This window comes from Melanotaenia boesemani, chromosome 21, assembly GCF_017639745.1.
Source record: "Melanotaenia boesemani isolate fMelBoe1 chromosome 21, fMelBoe1.pri, whole genome shotgun sequence".
Lineage (NCBI taxonomy): Eukaryota > Metazoa > Chordata > Actinopteri > Atheriniformes > Melanotaeniidae > Melanotaenia > Melanotaenia boesemani.
This window is the reverse complement of record NC_055702.1, coordinates 28,035,867-28,054,075: the sequence shown is the minus strand read 5'-3', so window position 1 is coordinate 28,054,075 and position 18,209 is coordinate 28,035,867. Positions and strand designations below refer to the sequence as shown.

Here is an 18,209-nt window from a genome sequence, read left to right as displayed (position 1 = left end):
GATCCCTCAATAAAGTCACTTTCCATAAAAGATTATGTCTGAACCAAACCGAGAGACCAGAGCAACACCAACAAAAACAAAGTTGCACCCATGTGCTGCCGCTTGTGTTGCTTTGTTTCTGTGTGTTTTTGGTTATAGATAAAAAAGACCAAGCTGTTGTGCAGGACGGCTCATCGGCCTGTAAATATGTCTTAAAAAGTTGCAGAGAAAGGAGGAAATGCATCGATCTGTTTCAGCACCTGAGAGATAAACACTCTTTTATAAACACAGTTTATACGTGAATGTTTACGCTGAAATGAAATGTTTTTGTGTCCTTTGCAGTTTTGTAATAGCGTACGACTCGAGTCGGACTTGTAGCAAAAAGTTTTTGCTGGTTTTGCCTCCAGAATTTTGATGCATAGTTTCACTGTTCAAATATAATCGACTCAGCATGAAGTCGAAAGCATCTTTTATTTGTCAGTGTGCACGAGTCTGTAGAAGAAACCACATTTAATCTCAGATATGTGGTCCTGTTTCTTTATTTCCGCTCGTTCAGTATTATTTATGTCAAACATCAGCTATTCTGCTAAAGCACATCTGGAAGTCAAAGCTAGCTAGATGTTTGTCCTGTGTTCATAAGTTCTCTCCTCGGGTTGAAAAGAAATGTTCAAAACCGTTTTTATAAAGTAGTTTCCAGAAAGAAGCCTCCCAAGTCCGGGTACAGGTCCTGCAGCCTTTTTACCTGTTTCCTATGAGAGAAATGCAGCTTTAATATGTAGGATTTATTTATTCTTTACACAGCAGAGGAGACTGAGTTGAAATGAGACTTCTTGGTGACTTTACTTTGTTCTATATTGTTGTGTTGGCATCAGAAGATAGAAATAAATAAAACTTACTTATGAAGAGTGTTGATGTGATTTTACACATTTATAGAGGATATGTAGAATAATACTGGTTATTTCTCTGACAATAATTGCACCAGGAGGACTAATAATCGTGGTCGTTACCTGGTCGATACCTTGCAGGTGAACCTTTTTTAGGCTTGGCTGACATGTTTAGCTCATCCAGCTTCTGTTGGTGTTCAGCAGTGCTTTTAGTCCCGTTACGGAGTCTGACTGAGAACGGAGCTTTGACTGGACAAATCCAATACAGTTAAACGTTTCCCCTTAAATCTTTAAAGTGCTGCTTCAGCAGATTGTTAGGGGTCAAAGTTGTGCTGAAAGGTCACCCTCCAGCCCAGTCTTAGGACCTTAACTGGATTACTTAAAGAATGTGCCTGCATTTAGCAACCTTCCGCCATTTTTCTTAAGCTTCATTCGTTTCCCAGATCCTCTCGATTTAAAACACAATAAAAACAAAAGCATGAGGCTGTGAACGTATCTGGACTGCAGTTGATCTAAAGCACTTTTTACTTACCACGAAGCTTACTCCTGTTCAAGTTGTAATCAGGAGAATTGTAGAACCAACATACATTACTTCTATTTCGAAGAAGTAATTGACTGAAGTTCATTTATAAAGTTACTCGACAGTTACACTTACTCAAATTACTTAATTCCTTCAAATAAATAATCTGAATCATCTGATTTAATTTCATAGAAAGTCAACTGGCAGGACTCAGTTTCCTCCAAATTAAATATTAGATGTTCCAAATGAAAGGATCTACTTCATAATATGTGTATAAAATAGAGTATTTTAATTGTATGGTTTAGCTTCTGGTTTTAGGTTTTAGATGACAAACTATGGTTTGCAGGTTAATTTAATTCACGAATGGAAGTTATCAACACTTAACAAAATAAAGTGGGAATTTAAAAAGTGCTCTACATGAACTGAATGCAGTTTGTAATCCGAGACTAGTTTTCTACTCTCAACATTCAACAGTTAGGTTTCAACACTTTTCTCCGCATTCACAGATCAGCAGTAGCAGGTGTGCAAAGGTGGACTTAAAATTCACGTTCAGCAGGAATTTACCATTTTATGATTGTTACTGGATGAATCGGACTCATGTGGTATGTTTATATTTAGGCAGTGCTGTTCTGTTTGAATGCTGTCATCATGAGTGGAGGACGGTACAGGGAGGGACACCCTCCACTCTCAGCCATGTCCGTGTCGGACCAGGGGCAGGAATCAGGCTGCTGACCGACATCTACTCACGCCGTCCAGTCTCAGCTCTGCTTGCTGCAGGAATACTCCTCCACAAAGAAATGCACAGTTAAAATCCTCTCTTTAGAAGATATGTTATTAAATTCTATGTGAATGTAAAGTTATTCTTGGCTAAATTAAATATTTCGTTTGAGGTTTTTAAGGTGATTTTTCCATCAAACTGAGTCCGAGCGATTTGGATTCTTTATTTGAAATTTATTATTTTTTTTGGAAACTTAACGATTTGAGTCGGTCTGACTTGTTAAATGAACTTAACTGAACTTGGATCAAACTTAATTCAGCCACTTTTTACCAGTTGAATCAAGTCATACACGTTAGTTCAACTATTGTTGTGGGGCTACTGCCATCAGCGTTGTCCCACATGAAGCTTTCTGTCTTGACAGCCGTTTAGTTAAATTTTAGTCTCAGAAACTTATCTTCTTCTTATAGATGCCTTTTGTTGAACTCCAGAGCCTGAACTTTACAGAACTGTAACTATTAAAAAAGTGCTCTTTATATTAACCTTTGGCCTCTTAGTTACCTCACTTTGAGCTGATTATAGACTTATACTGTTTTCATTTTACTCTGCCTTCCACCTGCATTGCAGCAGCATTCAGTAATATTGCTTGAAATGATAAAGTGTGAAACGGTTGGAGCGGTGGGTGGTGTGTCATGTCTTCCTGCTTTCAACACGGCTGAGGACCCTTGCAGAGCTGTGTCAAAGACGTGGTCGTTCGTCACCTCAGTCGGAGTGTTTAGTGTCTGACAGCAGCACAACAGAGGCTGCAGCTGGCAGCGGGAACTCTGCACATGACCTCCACTGGCTGCTGCTGCAGAGCTCTGTCAATGTGGACCGATTGATTGCTTTCTAGTGACCTGCTCTGAAAAGGTTGGAGGTCCAGCTGGCCCAAAAATAGGGACTGCCACTATATATTTACTCATAAAAATGTCAACCCTTGGATTGTCCTGTCCGTGGTAACCTATCATTAGAATACAAGAGAGGTGTTTGATTAACCTTTGAAGAATCAGATGATTTGATTGTGACAAATCTCCTTTAGACAACACGGTCGCCACAAAACTAAATGATGCGTTTTAACACAAATCTGCTAAATAACAATCCATAGCATACCAGCTTATTAAAAGAAGGAAGAAATAGAAGAATCAGTCAAAAGAATTGGTGAAACTTAACCGCTCACACCTCCACACAAACCCTTCGATGACCTCCCGCTGGTTTTCGTTTCCAGACTGACGGCAAATAAAAGCTGCACGTGTGCTAAGCCTCTGGAGATGTCATGATGTTGGACATCCTCAAACCTTTGGGTCTCTAGCCTGGAGAAAAGAAACACCTACACATGGACTACATACAGAATGAGGAGGACAAACTATATTGTTTATGTTGTTGTTTCGTGGAATAATACCAAAGTGAAACACAATAAAACCACAGTGCAACATTGCAGTAAATACAAACACAATAAGTGTTTATTCAGAGCAGAAAATTTTGTCCTCATCCAGTTTTTGCCTGGTTTGTAACATTGCTAGAAGGGGCTGCCTCTTCCTTCCTTTGTTTATTCGCTCTGATGGCTGATTAAAAGTTTTATCCTGATGTGGTGTGGGATAGATGGTCCATGAAGACTTGGATACCATTATGTAACTGAGCTGCATTTAAATGTTGCAGTAGCACAGCGATAAATGACAAAACATCCACATGCTCCGGTCTGTTTTCCTAATGAGATGCGCTTCGGAGGTGGCTTCTATCCCAACACACATCAGTTTTGCATGAAGATATTTAGGCTTAAGCCTTTCTATGACCAAAGTCGTGTTTCCTCAGTTGTTGTGGTGCTGGTGCAGGCACGCTGTAGTAACCCTGGCTGGGGGGTGTCAGTAAAAAGACCTGCAGTGTCCCTCAGGGATGAGCTGTGGCACTGAGGCGGGCTTTGACTGACAGGCAGCTGAGATGGAGGTTTCTTCTCCAGTCAGCCATCTGCTGACATCAGGTTGGCTGCTCAGCCAATCTAAGTGGACTTACAGCTTCACTCTTTTTGCTTTAGCTGTTCCAAGCAGTGCGTACAGATGCACAGAAACCCCTCCCTTAACAGGGTCCATTAGAGGCTAGAAGTCCTTCAAAGGCCTTCATCATTACAATGTCTTTTGTTTGAACACATGCTTCCTTTACTCTTGACTTGCGGCCCAACCCTCGTCTTTGTCAGGACGTCTCTCGGCCTCTGTGTCAGGAGTTTTTACCATGTGTAATGAGCACTGCATAGCAGATGAAGCTGACTGGTAAGATTTAACATGTTAGCACATCTCTGCATATTTTACAGCAAATATGTAGGAAAAGTGTTAGATGCTGAACACTTTAAAAACATACTACATGCAAGGATATTTCTCAGGTGAAAATGGGATTTTAGTTGATAAATAGATTTCATGGTTTATGTCTGAAAGGGAGTAGGAAGAAGATTGTCAATTGCTGCGATCTACCGCGATAAATATGCTCCCAACATCAGCTAGCTAAATGTGTATTTAGTAAGACACGTAGTCAGACAGTTGGGTTACTGGGAACATTCTTCCACATAATGTCTGAATTTCATGGGTTTAAACATTTGTTTGAACTTATGAATTGTTAAACATTTCTTTAATTCCTCTGTGTTATTGTTCCACAAACTAACTCCTTGTAGTGTAACTCTGCTGTATTTTTTGGCCGGTTTGTCAAACATGTCAGCGTCTCTGAGGTTTTTACCTCATCTGGAACAAATTTTGTATATTAAGGGGCACTGACTGATTATTTTCTTTAGCTAGGCAATTAATTCTCATGAATTGGCTTCATGAACACATTCATAATAAATTGGACTAATGTGGGTTTGTTTTAATTGGATCACAATGAATAGGATGGAACGGATCATGTCTGTAAAGTACTTTAAAGACTCAGTATGCAACTTTCCGACCTTTCCTTTCCAAACTCTGCGTTCTAGGCTTGTTTGATGGGACATTTATGTGTCTTTCCTGAGCTGTCGCTGCCCAGCAGCGTCCCGAGGCCGAGAGTTTTCATGCAACGCGCCACATGCTAGTAAGCCGATATAAACGCAGCGATCATTTTGAATGCACACCGAGGCTGATTCAGCTAAGAAACACAAGAAGATATTATTGGAGGAAGGGATAAAAAGAAAGGGAGAAAGGGACAGAAGAAGAGAAAAGGCAAAAGTCAAGTCGTCTTTTACTGGCTGGAGAGATCCCAGAGTTCAGGTTGGATACAAGATGGATGCTGGACCAGCCGTCGGTCGGGGGCGCGTCACTAAGAAAAACTGCAAAAATTCTGTAGTGCATCTTTAAGATGACCTTGTTGTGATTTGGTTCTACAGAAATAAAGCTGCATTGAACAGAACATGTTCTTGCTCTCTGCATAATTTGAGCTTTTTTGAGGTCAACCTAATTCTTACATTTGAGTATTTTTAATTTATTTGATTAGATTGTTCTTTGATTAGATCCAAACGCAGGCCACGCATAGAAGGTGTGGGATTGAAGACCAACACTAATACAGGCCTGGCAGTATTAATCACTTTAATTTAATCATCTCAATTAAATATTTATGAGGTTTTTAACATTCTGTAGCACAATAGTGTGAGTGCTGTGCGATTGTACAATGCGGCTGTTTGATTTATTCATTATAAGCATTTTCTATCAGTCTGATAACTGCTGCATATAGTATGCAAGCACATCTTTAAAAACAAGGGGTTTTATCCAGTCGAATCCAAATGGCTTTCAAAAATATGAAGACGTCAGACTGAAATTGTGCTAAATCAATGCTCAGAAAGCCAACATGTCTCTCCTAGACCATACGGTGGAATTACTCCTACATGCAGATGCTCAACTAGACTCACGTGGACCGACGTGCTCCACACATGCTCCGAAAACCCATCGTTTTGCATCTTTAGGGTAAAATAGTAAAATGCGTGTGTAAATGCATCTGTGACTGAAGACAGCGTGTGTACACACTGACCTCCCACAGAAAAGGGCTGCTCAAAATCCAATAGAAACCATTGTCTTAGCTTCTACGGCAGGGATGTCCAAAGTTGGTCCTCAAAGGTTTTTAATGTTTCCCTGCTCCAACACGCCTGACTCCAATTAAACAGGTCCAACAGCCTCTGAAGTTCTGCACAAGGACTCATTAATTTGAGGCCGGTGTGTTGGAGCAGGGAAACATCAAAAACATGCAGGATTGTGGCCCTTGAGGACTGGAGCTGGACCCCTGCTGGGTGGGTTGCTTCGTTTAGGGGGAGGTGTGGATGAACAAACTCTGATGAAAGGAGCGAACTTTGGTCTGCCTACAAACGTAGCTTTTGGTTGGCTTCATGTGAGCCAAGTACAGGAAGTAGGCTACAGTGCAAAGGGCATTGTGGGTAAACGCAAATAAAACAAACTCGTGTCGAAGCTTTGGCCAGATGAGAAGTCTCGCAATCAGATGTGGAAGAACTCTGATAGAAATCTGGTCAACCCAGGACCGTTTAGGATTTGATTCAGCTCCATGTTTTGCTCTGATGTAGTGGAAACAGAAGTTGTCCTGCATTAACCAATAGATGAACAAGTTTTCCTCTTTGCGTCAGTCAAGTCATCACACAAGAACAAAGATGCATCGATTATCATTTTTTTATCACATCGAACTGTGATGTGCCTGAAGATTTGCTCCCATTTCATCTCATACTGGAGGCGTTTTATAAACTTTTGTACTTCTAGAATTAGTTAAATTTCTATCTCTTTATATACATAGATTTATACATGCATTTATAAATCTATTTCTGTCATCACCAAAATGCTGATTAATGCACTTTTTAGTGTGATTTTTTACACTGCACAGAGCTAGGATAGTTGTTTAACCCAGCATGCGCTTGCTGAAAAGTTAGCCAGTCAAGCCCAGATTCCCACTCTAACAGCCACCAGCCTCCACCTCCATCGAGCCTGGACCTTGAATTAGTCCCAGCCCATCTGGCCTTATGTCAGATTAGAAGTCTGTTAGATTTAAAAGTAGCTAAGAGGCTAGCTGTGCACGTGTGTGTTGATGTGTGCTTCTGTGAACTGTGACCTGTGTGTATATGAAGCACATAAAAATCTGTTAATGTTTTTAAATTTACTCTCATCTGAGTTGCAACTTACTGAGTTAGCCTCATTAGCTAACCTACTAATAGGCTGGTAAAGTAAAAGACTGATTAGCCCAGACAGCTGGGTAGCAGCCAAGTAGTCTGTGAACAGCTTTCCAGTTCACCTGCTCTGGTACTGGACACACACACATGAACACACATGCACGCTAATCCTGAACCTTTCCCTCCGTGACAGATGGGGCAGCCTGTCTGGGATTGCTGAGGAATTTACCGAAGGAATTACTTACTTACCGTGTGTGTGTGTGTGTGTGTGTTTGTGGTTGCAGTTGACAGCATAATTTAATCTGGCATAACCACCTTTTTATTACTGGCTTCAGGGTGCACATAGTTAAATCTGGAGCTCATCTTCATTTAGTTCTTTTCTTTGCTGTACAATAAAAAGAAAAAAGCCGTCCGCCGGGTGGATGCTGCATTCAGGCTGCTGCTGAGGTCTGCCTGCCCCTGCATGCCACACACGTGTTTTCATGTGTTTTGATTCAAATCTACGATAAAATCAGGTGAAAAAACGCAGAGGATTCAGCCTTTTTGGGGTGGTTTTTTAAACAGATAAGAAGAATGTGACCGTCTTACAGGGTGTGTTTGTTTTTAATTTTCTGTGTACAGGAATGTGTTTTGGTGTGGTAGCGTCTCCCAGCTGGGAGCTGAGTTGAATCAGTTTCTAGTAGCGCTAATGAGAATCAGCAGGAGAGGTTGCTGTTGCAGCTTTCATCTCCTTTGTTATCAAACCCTTTTTTTGCATTTTTTAATAACCTAATTTACATTTCATTCCTTGATTTTTTTCCTTTTCTTGTCTTCTGTCCTGAATTGAAAGCAAACATAAATCATATTACGTAATAGGACAGTGACTTTGCTGTGGTAGGGCAGTAATAAGAAATGCTAAGATATTAAGCAAATCACACAACGTGAAAAAACAAGGAATCACACAACTGGTGCTTTTTAGGTTTTACTGCAGTGTTTTATACAATTTAGGTTTTGATAACTTTGCTGTAGAAAGAAACCTTTGTGGAGGGTTTGAAGAGGTGAGACATGTTTGAAATGAGTGATACAAAACTAAATACACAATGAAAGATAAAATCCACAGTATGAATGCATATGTAGGTACACATCTACACACAGTTCCCTGTAGTTGCGTATTTCTTACCTTGAACCACAAACAGACAGCAGTGTTCAGATGTTTGACCTGGTTATTAATGAATATTCTAATTCATTTTCTTCATTTTTTTTCTCCTTTTTTCGGCTCTAACATGGACAGAAATGCCACCGCAGCAGAGGAGTGTGTACTTCGGGTATTTGCCTGAATTTATCTGTAGACTTAATGGGATTCAAGTCTCAGCAACCTTTAAAATTAGCACGACTGAATCAATTCACAAAGAACTCTGATGTAGGAACAGGTAGCCAGATTACACCATTACAGTGTGAATATGACTAGTGATAATGACTAAGTAATTTAAACACCACTGGAAAAAAAAAGTACTCCACACAGTACGCCGGCATTGTACTGTGTGGAGTAGGTCTAAAAATTAAAGTTCAGATCTCAGATAATATATGGACCCAGATAAAACCAACAGAGTATTGGATCAATTTTAAGTCGTAAAACAACTCAGAAATTCCTACAGTGATGAGTAGACTCCCCCTCAAATAAACCGGATTGAACAACACTTTTCAATAAATCGTGAAAGTTATTCTTTTTAAATCATTCGGTAAAAATGTAAACATCTGGAAACCTAAACTTCGTTTAATGGTGGTCTGAAAAACGGGTCATTTATACACGATATGTTTCCTCCATCTTCAGACAGGACGAATACAGACAGGGTGAAATCTAAAGATGTGACATTTTGTGGTCACATGACAAGAAAAAAAATCCCAGATAGCAGAAAAATGTTTGGCCCACATATGGCCCACTTCTGCAGGTTGACTTGGCTTTGACTTACGCTGTTGACTCCTTGTGAGTGTGGCTGACCAAATTTAGCCACATGACCCACAAAGACATGGTTGTCAACTATGTCCAGGCTGACTCCTCGTATTTAGACCAACCCTGGCCCACACAACACTTACCATAATCCACATCCAAGCCACCAGCTGACATCTGGACCACATCTGGCCTACATTACACTTGATAGTGCTGTATCTGAACCAGAAGTGCCAACAGTAGCTAACATTGGGCCCAGATGTGTCTGAATTCTTCTAGTGACGGGTTGTTGTCAGTGTTGGATGCTGTTAGTAAAAACCGTCTCTGCCAGCGGGTTCAGTGTCTGATTAGCTGTTGTCTTAACTTGTTTAATTGAGCAAATATTTTGCCTTCTCATATGATATTTTCCCGTAACATACTGAGGCTTGTTTCTTAAATGTAATGATCAGACTTTTTCATGAATGCAGGAGAGTGTGAACTTGTGCTGGTGTGTGGTTCAGTGATCAGATAATGGTTAATTATCTGGAGGGGGGGGCTCAGTCGGTCAATGTTTTAGACCTGATTAGCATAAATGGAAAAGGCCTAAAGGCTCGGACACTGTTTCCCTCTTTGAACTGGGAACATGGTTGACGCCCAGGCAGTATTATTCTAGCAGTATTAATGCTGCTTTAGGGATCCACTCATTGATCATCACATTATTACACACCAGTGAAGTCACAACAAACGACTGAGGCAAGTAGGAAATCCTCTTCAGGAGTGTATGCCAAGCATAACACAAGTCACAAATGAGGAAACAAACTTGGTCATAAACTACTGAAAGAGAAAGTGACAACAGGACCTCTGTGCCATTAAAGAGCCGAGGATGATGGGCTGAAAGTTTGCCAGCCAGGTGAACTCCTCATGAACCTGCGTCGTATTTCCTCTCATTTACACCCTGTGGCTCCGGGATGGAGACAAACACGGCTGAGATTAAGATCAGGAAAAACAGCTGGAGAAAACCTCTAATTTCCCCTTGTTTTTGATTGTTTGAGCCTGGAATCTTTTGGACATTGGATATTTGTGTTTATTGCCCCACTGGTAGGGTTATAGTTAATCTGAGAATTAGATCAAGTCATCCACCAAACAAGGGGCTTTCTGAGCTGACGCCTCTCCGGCTTCCCGCTCAGACATTTACACACCAAAAGACTGTGAAGGTGAAGCAGGTTTTCTTAAGTTAAGGTACATCTCATTCAGTCTTTTGCCACTGCCAGTGGTAGGATGTTTCCTCTCAGTGATGCTTCAGTGAGGTTCCACTTCCAACCAGTCCTGTGCTGCTTACACTGACCCTGAAAAAGTTGCTCCAGTCGTGACCTGTGTTTATATGCATCACGTTTGAACGCAGTGATCCATCAGTTGTGATGCATCATTGTGTCAATATCAGTCGCAGTCTGACTTTCTAGAAACAGTAGAAGAAGAAACAGTGATGTCTGCAAACAAACAATACTGTGTGCATATTTATCTCCACCATGTAAAGTGTAGGATTATGTTATATTGATGTACAGCTGACATGACGGAAGTGCAGTAAGGATCATTTTTACCTGAGTTTCAGAATGTGTTTGGATCTTTGCCCTGAATCCGTCTCTCTACACAGAACCACTCAGAACCAGGTTTTTGGCTGTATGGAATGTGGTAGTGTTGGTTTTCTTTTTATATCGTAGTCAGTGTCTCTAGCAAACAGTTTTACCTGAGGATGAGGAGGATGCTGATTCAAGGCATGTTTGCAGCTAAGGTGGTGCAGCAGATTGAATTAAATTCAAATGGCAGTTGCTGGCACACAGAGTAGTTTCTGTTTCACGATATGTGGAAGTAAACATAGAAACAACAAGGAACAGAACAAACAAGCAACTGTTAAAAATAAAAAGTAGCAACAGAGAAAAACAGATTGCTGGTGTTGACAACTTTAACGAGACATCATTTTCAGTAACGAGTTGTTTGGTCTGACCTTTTAAAACCAAAGTACCTGCAGACACCAGATGCAGCTCGTTTTCTCTGTCGTCATGTTTAACTACAAGACCACAACAGGCCGGCTGCATCTAACGGGCAATGCTGCACCACTTCCTGACATATTACTTCATTGTGATAATCATGAGAATTTCTTTTATTTCTGTCATCCTTAGACCAGGATGTTACTCTTTGAAACCATCCTGGAAGGGAGGGAATACACCTGGAAATTATCAGGGTGGTGTCCCCAGTGAAGAATATTTCTGATCTGTTAAATATTCACAATATTTTATTTCTACTTCTTCTTCTGTGTCTCCATTGGCTCATAAAGGTATTAAAGTCTTTCATAGAAACCACTGATGGATCATAGTGGTTTAACTTGTTTTCATCAGCCTGTCATGTGAGGGATTTGCACCTCGCTGGCTGCACGTATTTGTTTAGCTATAAAGATCAAATGTAGGATGGTTTAAACTTCTCTAGAAGAACTTTACACATCTGTCCATTGTAGGTTTTAGTAGGCCGGTGTTGTTGGACAGTGGTGTCAGTCTTGTTGCACATAGCCTCGGGTCTCATAGCTGTACGAAGATTAGACAGTAATAAAGGAAGGGCTGTGCAGAGCGCTGGGTAAGCAGAGTAAACAGATGATTTGAATGGTATGTAAAGTGTTTTGTCCCGAAGGTCCAGAGTTAAAATGTGTTGTGTAAGATGAGAGCTGCAGGTGTGTTTATGTCTGCTCTAATGTCCTTGTTGATTTGAGGTAAGTAAACACATGCAGCAATTCTGGTTCATGTGCGCGCACACGAGTGCACGCAGCAGCACAACACATGATCTGTTGAATTTCCACATTGGCTCATTACCTTTTATTGAGTGCTTATATTGAGTGTCTGACCTAGTTATCAGCTGCACCATGGGAGATTGCTTCCTTCATTTTTAACAATAGAGAAAATTATTGGATAATACAGCCTGAAACTGATTTGATATAAAAGAGTTTTTCCCCAAGACCCGGTTCTGAGAGTTTACTCTGAAAGCAAACTGTGCAGTGCTGGAGGAGTTGATGAAGAATTCATGAAGAGAAGCGTGTCACTTTTCAAATTTAGTGTTGTTTGGATGCCCCTGGGTGTGTGGTGTTCACTTTCCTGTCTGTAGTTTTAAGAAAAAAAATACTCTCACAGGCCACTTTTACAGCTCCACCTGTTCAGTTTCTTGTTAACACAAATATCTAACCAGCCAATCACATGGCAGCACCTCAGTACATCTAGTCATTTGGTCAAGACGCCTTGGTGAAGTTCGAACTGAGCATGAGGAAGAAGGGGGATTTAAGTGACTTTGAACGTGGCATGGTTGTTGGTCCGAGTATTTCAGAAACTGCTGATCTACTGGGATTTTCACACAAAGCCATCTCGAGGGTTTACACTGGACTCCAACAGCCTCCACAGCCAGATCTCAGTCCAGTAGAGCAGCTTTGGGATGTGGTGGAACGGGAGATTCTCATCATGGATGCAGAAGCTGTGTGATGCTGTCATGTCAATATGGAGAAAACCTCTGAGGAAGGTTTCCATCACCTCGTTCTAACTTTTACACCAAGAATAAGGAAACCTCTGGAGGAAAAAGAGGTCCAACCCAGTGCTAGCAAGGTGGACCTTATGAAGTGACCAGCGTGTTGAGTTAAAATGTGAGAAAACCCAGGTTATTTCTGTTGACAGTCACTTTATATGCTACAAAATCATACTGGATGTGAAACAGCTGGGACTCTGACCAGAAATCCTGTTCAAAGACAGATGGTTGTTTACAGTGCATTAACATGAGTGGCTCATTGGACCTGTACGTGGTTACACCTGGTGGTCTTAAGACAAGCTAAGGGACATTTTGATGGAAAATATTGAGGACATACTTCACAGTCTAGTTCAAGCTTAAACGTAATCTTTCACAATAAATTTGGAGACAGTTTCTTTTGGGTAGTAGACAGAAGGGTCTTTGGCTCATACTCTTAATGTGCTTTTTCTCCTGAAGCAAATGTTGTCCCTTTTATTTCCTTTGCTTCATTTACATGTTAAAATCACAACATTTTTCTGGTTGGGGGGACAGACCCCCCTAAAGATGTTTAGTTCATCACCTTTTTCACACTTTCTGAGTTTGCTGGTGAGAATGTTGTTGAATGACAAAGCTTACATGTCTGCTGCAGTGGATCTAATGCTGAGTTTACATCAGAAGAAGATTTATAAAACACTACCAGCTCACATCTAAAGACAGATGTTTAGAGTTTTAAGTCTAAGACGAGTCTCAGACTGAGATTTGACTGTGAATCACTATTTACGAAACTACAACGAGATTCTTTTAGCATTTTTGTGATATGTTGGACAGCTGATATGGAACAGAGCTGATCTGCCCACAGCAAAGCAAACACGGGGCGAGTTTCCCTCCAGGATCAATACGGAATTATTAAGTGTGGCTCTGTATCTCCACCAGGTGTTCCTCCAGTCGTTTTACTGTAACACAGAGACCATCCACAGCAGACGTTTACATCCGCTCCTCTTTCTGGGCGGTCCACCGACGGCGTTTCTCCTTCGTCTTTTTCTTTTCATCTGTTTTCGTGGTTGTTCTGTCAGGATTGCTGTTCCTGCTGTTGTCAGAGCTCATCTGTTGGTTGTTAACTGTGAGACGTCACTGCGACTTGTGATAATACCAAACATGTTTGATATTGTTGCAGATCTAGACTAGAGAAAGACTGACATGAACCAGCGCAGATTACCAGCTTAAACCTCCAGTAAGACTCCGAGATTTCCTAAAGACTTCCGTTTTTAGTCTGCAGCTGTGGAAATCGTTTGGTATAAGCCCAGCATAAGGCTTTGCAGTGGGCCCATTTCAAACATAACAGCTTCAAAGATGAATCTCAGTCCTTAAAGTCCTGAAGAGAAATTTAAAGAATAATGTTTAACGGAACCAGAATACAGCAAAATATTCCTGTCCTGTTAACATGCTTTAAGGCATTTTTATGAAGTGGTTTAGGTGACTGCTTCGTTAAAGCTTGGCTAGGTTTTTGTCTTTCTCTTGAATCGCAGAATATCTCAGAAAAGAGCTTGTTGGTCACAGCAGATTATTTTGGAGGGTTTAAAGGATGATTCCTGGTCATTACCACCTGGCATTCTTCTCACTGATGCCACCGTTGTGGCTGTGTGGGTTTGCTAAATTTTCAGAAGTTATCAACAAAGCCTAAACTATTTCATTTCATACTTTTATTTTTTCTATCGAGCTGATAGAAAACGGATGCAGAGCAGAAGCTAATCTACAAAACATAAAAAGGACACATCTGCCTTTTGGTTGCTGGACAACATGATTTGCTGCAGACTTTGTTGTGCGTTGCATGCAGGAGCAAGACCAAATCATGTTTCTTCAGCCTTATTAGGATTTCTGTGGGATAGCTGGAGTAAAGCCGAGCCCCCCGCCTTGAGTTGGTTTGAAGAACTGTGTTTACCCTCTCAGTAATCAGTGCAGCTGAATGGATGTGCTGCTCAGATAAGTGTTTCCCTTGATGAGGCGCTTACCTGACCACAGACCATTTATTGCCAGAGACAAATGATGACCTGAAATTGCTTTCTTTCCTCTCTTCCCTGTACTTTGCGCTGGCTCCAGGCAGCTACAGTCTTGCTGTTTTGTCTGCTCTTTACCTTCTCCCCGTGGTGTTGTGGGGGGGTTTGTTCCAAGTTTACCTTTATCCTTTTGTTAATAAGAAGCCAGACTGGGTGGGGGTGGGTTTGCATTTTGAGTTTCCCTCCCTCACCAAACAGAAAGAAGTTGGTGATGAGGTGAAAACATTTAGCTGCTGGAAAGGATATTTGTCTCAGAAATAGCTTTGGTGTTGTTAAAGTTAGGTTCAGCTGCTTTTGGTGGCTGTTTGCTGACAGCAAGCGGTCATCTTATTGAAGTGGAAGAAAAACAAACCGTCCACCGGTGAAAAGTAGAGCTGGGTTAAGAAAACTTTCTATAATCTAATATCTATTAATTTAACTGGGAGATCGTTTCCAGTGACAACGCTGACCCTTCTCTTGCGTGACTTACCGATGCTCAACAGCATATAAACACAGCTGAAAGGTCCAAAAGGTCAGAGATAATTCCAAATTTACATGTTTAAAATATCTCCTGTAATAACTTTGTTTCTGGACCCCCAGTGATAAAAATTCTACATGTGAGGCTGGCAAACAATCAGAAACTTCATAAACAGGGAAGATAAATGGTTTTGGGTGGATTATGTTCATGGCTGTGACAAGGCACCTGTATGACCAAAAATAAACGATCATAAGCTGCACATTAAAATAAATTAAATTATTTTGTCGCCCAGCCCTAGGCTGTTGTTAAGTCAGATTAAACTGACTCAGGAGATGAGTGGCTATACCCAGCCTTAGTGAACAGATAACACTGTAAATCAGAGAAATAAAGCATTCTATGATTTGCTTTATAATGCTCCAATGAAGACATCAACTCCCACCATCAACTGTAGTGGTGAAGAAATGAACTCACACAAACACCTGACACCTGCCCACTGAAATGGCCCGTACATGGTCAGGATGCTTAGATACAGCAGAAAATGTTGTTGTGAGACCACTCAGGTTTCATATTGAGACACATGAGCAGTTGTGAAAGTTTTTTGGATGACATTCAGCTCTGCAGGACAGCGGCTAGATGTCCAGCTGATTTAGCAGCTATTGCTAGCAGGGGTTTAGCAGGTTTATAGGATGCTTGTATTAGAACGTGTTAAAGCAAAAAGCTGCATGGAATTTAATAAGTGTGTCCTCAATCAGGTTGCGTTGTTCGATCTAAGACCATGCACTAAAGTGACATGAATTAAATTTGGAAATTGCATTTAACATCAGCGTTCTGTGTCCATATTCTGTGATCTGCTTGTGGCTTTAATGATATAACTTTGTAGTATTAAAGGCCAAATTTCCCACGCTGATATCTTGGCAGCATACTGCATAAAAAGCTGGTTTTACACACTAATATCAGTCTTTTTTTCCCTTCTGTTTATGCATTTTTAAAGGACTGCAGATCCTGATCAGACATATGAAAGCTTGTTTTGCAGCCATGCAAACCGATGCAACCAGCTGCAGTCATGTCGAAAGACAGAAAACAAGCAAACTAGTTGCTTTGTTCTCTTTTCTTATTTTTTATGTATTTACATTTTCCAGCTTGTGTTCCAGCTGTGGTTCAGAGCCTTTTGCGCTCCCATCTTATCTTCAATTGAGCCTTTTAAAAACCCTTTTGCATGCCTTGTTTTTCCCCAAATCTGTTACGCACACAAAACCCTTCCCCACACCTGAACGGAGGAACAGATTCACTTCTATCTCTTCATGTTTTATCCTCCATCTTCTCGATTTTCCTCTGGTGATATTTCCTCCACTACTCAACAAACTGCATTCATCAACATCAAAGCTTCTTCTGTCCGGGATGCTTAAACTGTTGCAGAGGGAGCAAAACAACAACACTTCAGTGGATGCATATGCTTCTGATAAGGCTATCACAACCCAGCTTTTAGTTTTACTTTCTGCTTTGTTTATTGCACTGTGGAGAACAATAGACGTCCTCCACATTGACAACTCTGCAGCTCTCTTTTTTAGTAATTTATGTTTCTGTGGACATGAAGTTCCAGCAGGGAGCAGACCTTGTAATTTTCCTGTCTGAAAAAGAACACAATACCTGAGATTTACAACACATCTACATATTTGCTGCAACCCTGAAGGCTGAAGCAGGGCCGCTAATTTATGTGATCCTGACGTCAGCAGGAGCCCCCTCGCTGCTTTTGTGAAAAGAGGAGGGGAAGGCGGGGCAGGGGAAAGCGTGCTGACAGTTGTGTAGATGCATGGAGACAGTGAGCATGTAGGATAGCATGGTGGGCGTGCTATGCAAGGAATGCCGGCTCATGTTGTAACTGGAACTCCTGAAAGGCCCTGTTCTTTCCATGCTGCCGGGGCAGCTTACAGCCCCACGCCCAGCCCCTCCATCCGTCTCATTATCAATGTGCCTTTTTGTGCCCTAAGGCTCCTGATTTGACAAAACACCAGCAGAAACTGCCCTACCCAAGGCTTCCACCTCGACTTCTCTGCACTGTGGATTTTTGTGTTTTCATGCTAAATTTCCTGCATTGTTCACACAGCAGCCCAACGTTTCGCCTCATCAAACAAGAGCTTCGTATTTACTCACAAACTTGAGCGTTGTCTCCAGGTCCACCCGATGAAGAGCCACTAATCCCAGTTAGTCCAAGTCAATATTAACCCTCTGGTGCATGAATTATTACAAGACAGTACCACATTTTTTTAAATGAAATATTCTTCTACAGACATGCACATTGATGTTTTTCTGTTTTTTAATCTTATTTTAACTTTTACTCAGTGTGTTGATTTTTCTACTTCATCTATGAAAATATTTATAAAATAACATCTTATCATATTAATATAATATAAATGTTCTATAAAAGCACCTGGATCATTTTTCTGAAGGAAAACTTGGTAATTACACTGTATGTATATAAACTATATCAAATGTAGTTATTCTTCATACGCGGCAGAGTGTTGGTGGCTCACTAATGTCCAGTAAAGTTGCTAATGTACGACCCACACCCACACATACATTTAAAAACAGACTTTAAATATGTGTCCTCTGTAGTGGACACTATGCACCAAAGAGTTATTGATGTCACGGTTAGAAAGTTACTTGGTACAATTATGGTCAAAGAAAAATAAAAAATTAAATTTACCATTATCACCATTATTCTCCCTTAATTATTTTCCAAAGACTATAAATGTGTAAAATCACATCAACACTTTAAGTTTTATTTTTGATACCAACACAACAAAATAATATTAGACAAAGTTAAATAAATTCCTACTAAATCTCCTCTGCTGTGTAAAGAATAGATTAATCCTTCTCTGGAGAAGACAGATGGAGAAGGCTGCAGGACCTCGACCCGGACGAGGGAGGCTTCTTTCTGACAGCTGCAGGGTAAAAATGGTTTTTAACTTTTCTTCTGGACCTGGGTGGAGAATTTAGAAACTGTCCTT

The 18,209-nt window shown here is 40.8% G+C and overlaps 1 protein-coding gene across 3 annotated transcripts in view; it reads left to right on the top strand.

Moving 5' to 3' along the window:
* LOC121632799 (caskin-2-like) overlaps positions 1-18,209 on the top strand; it is a 75,690-nt gene that overhangs the window by 13,632 nt on the left and 43,849 nt on the right. The gene's annotated exons all lie outside the window — the stretch shown is intronic.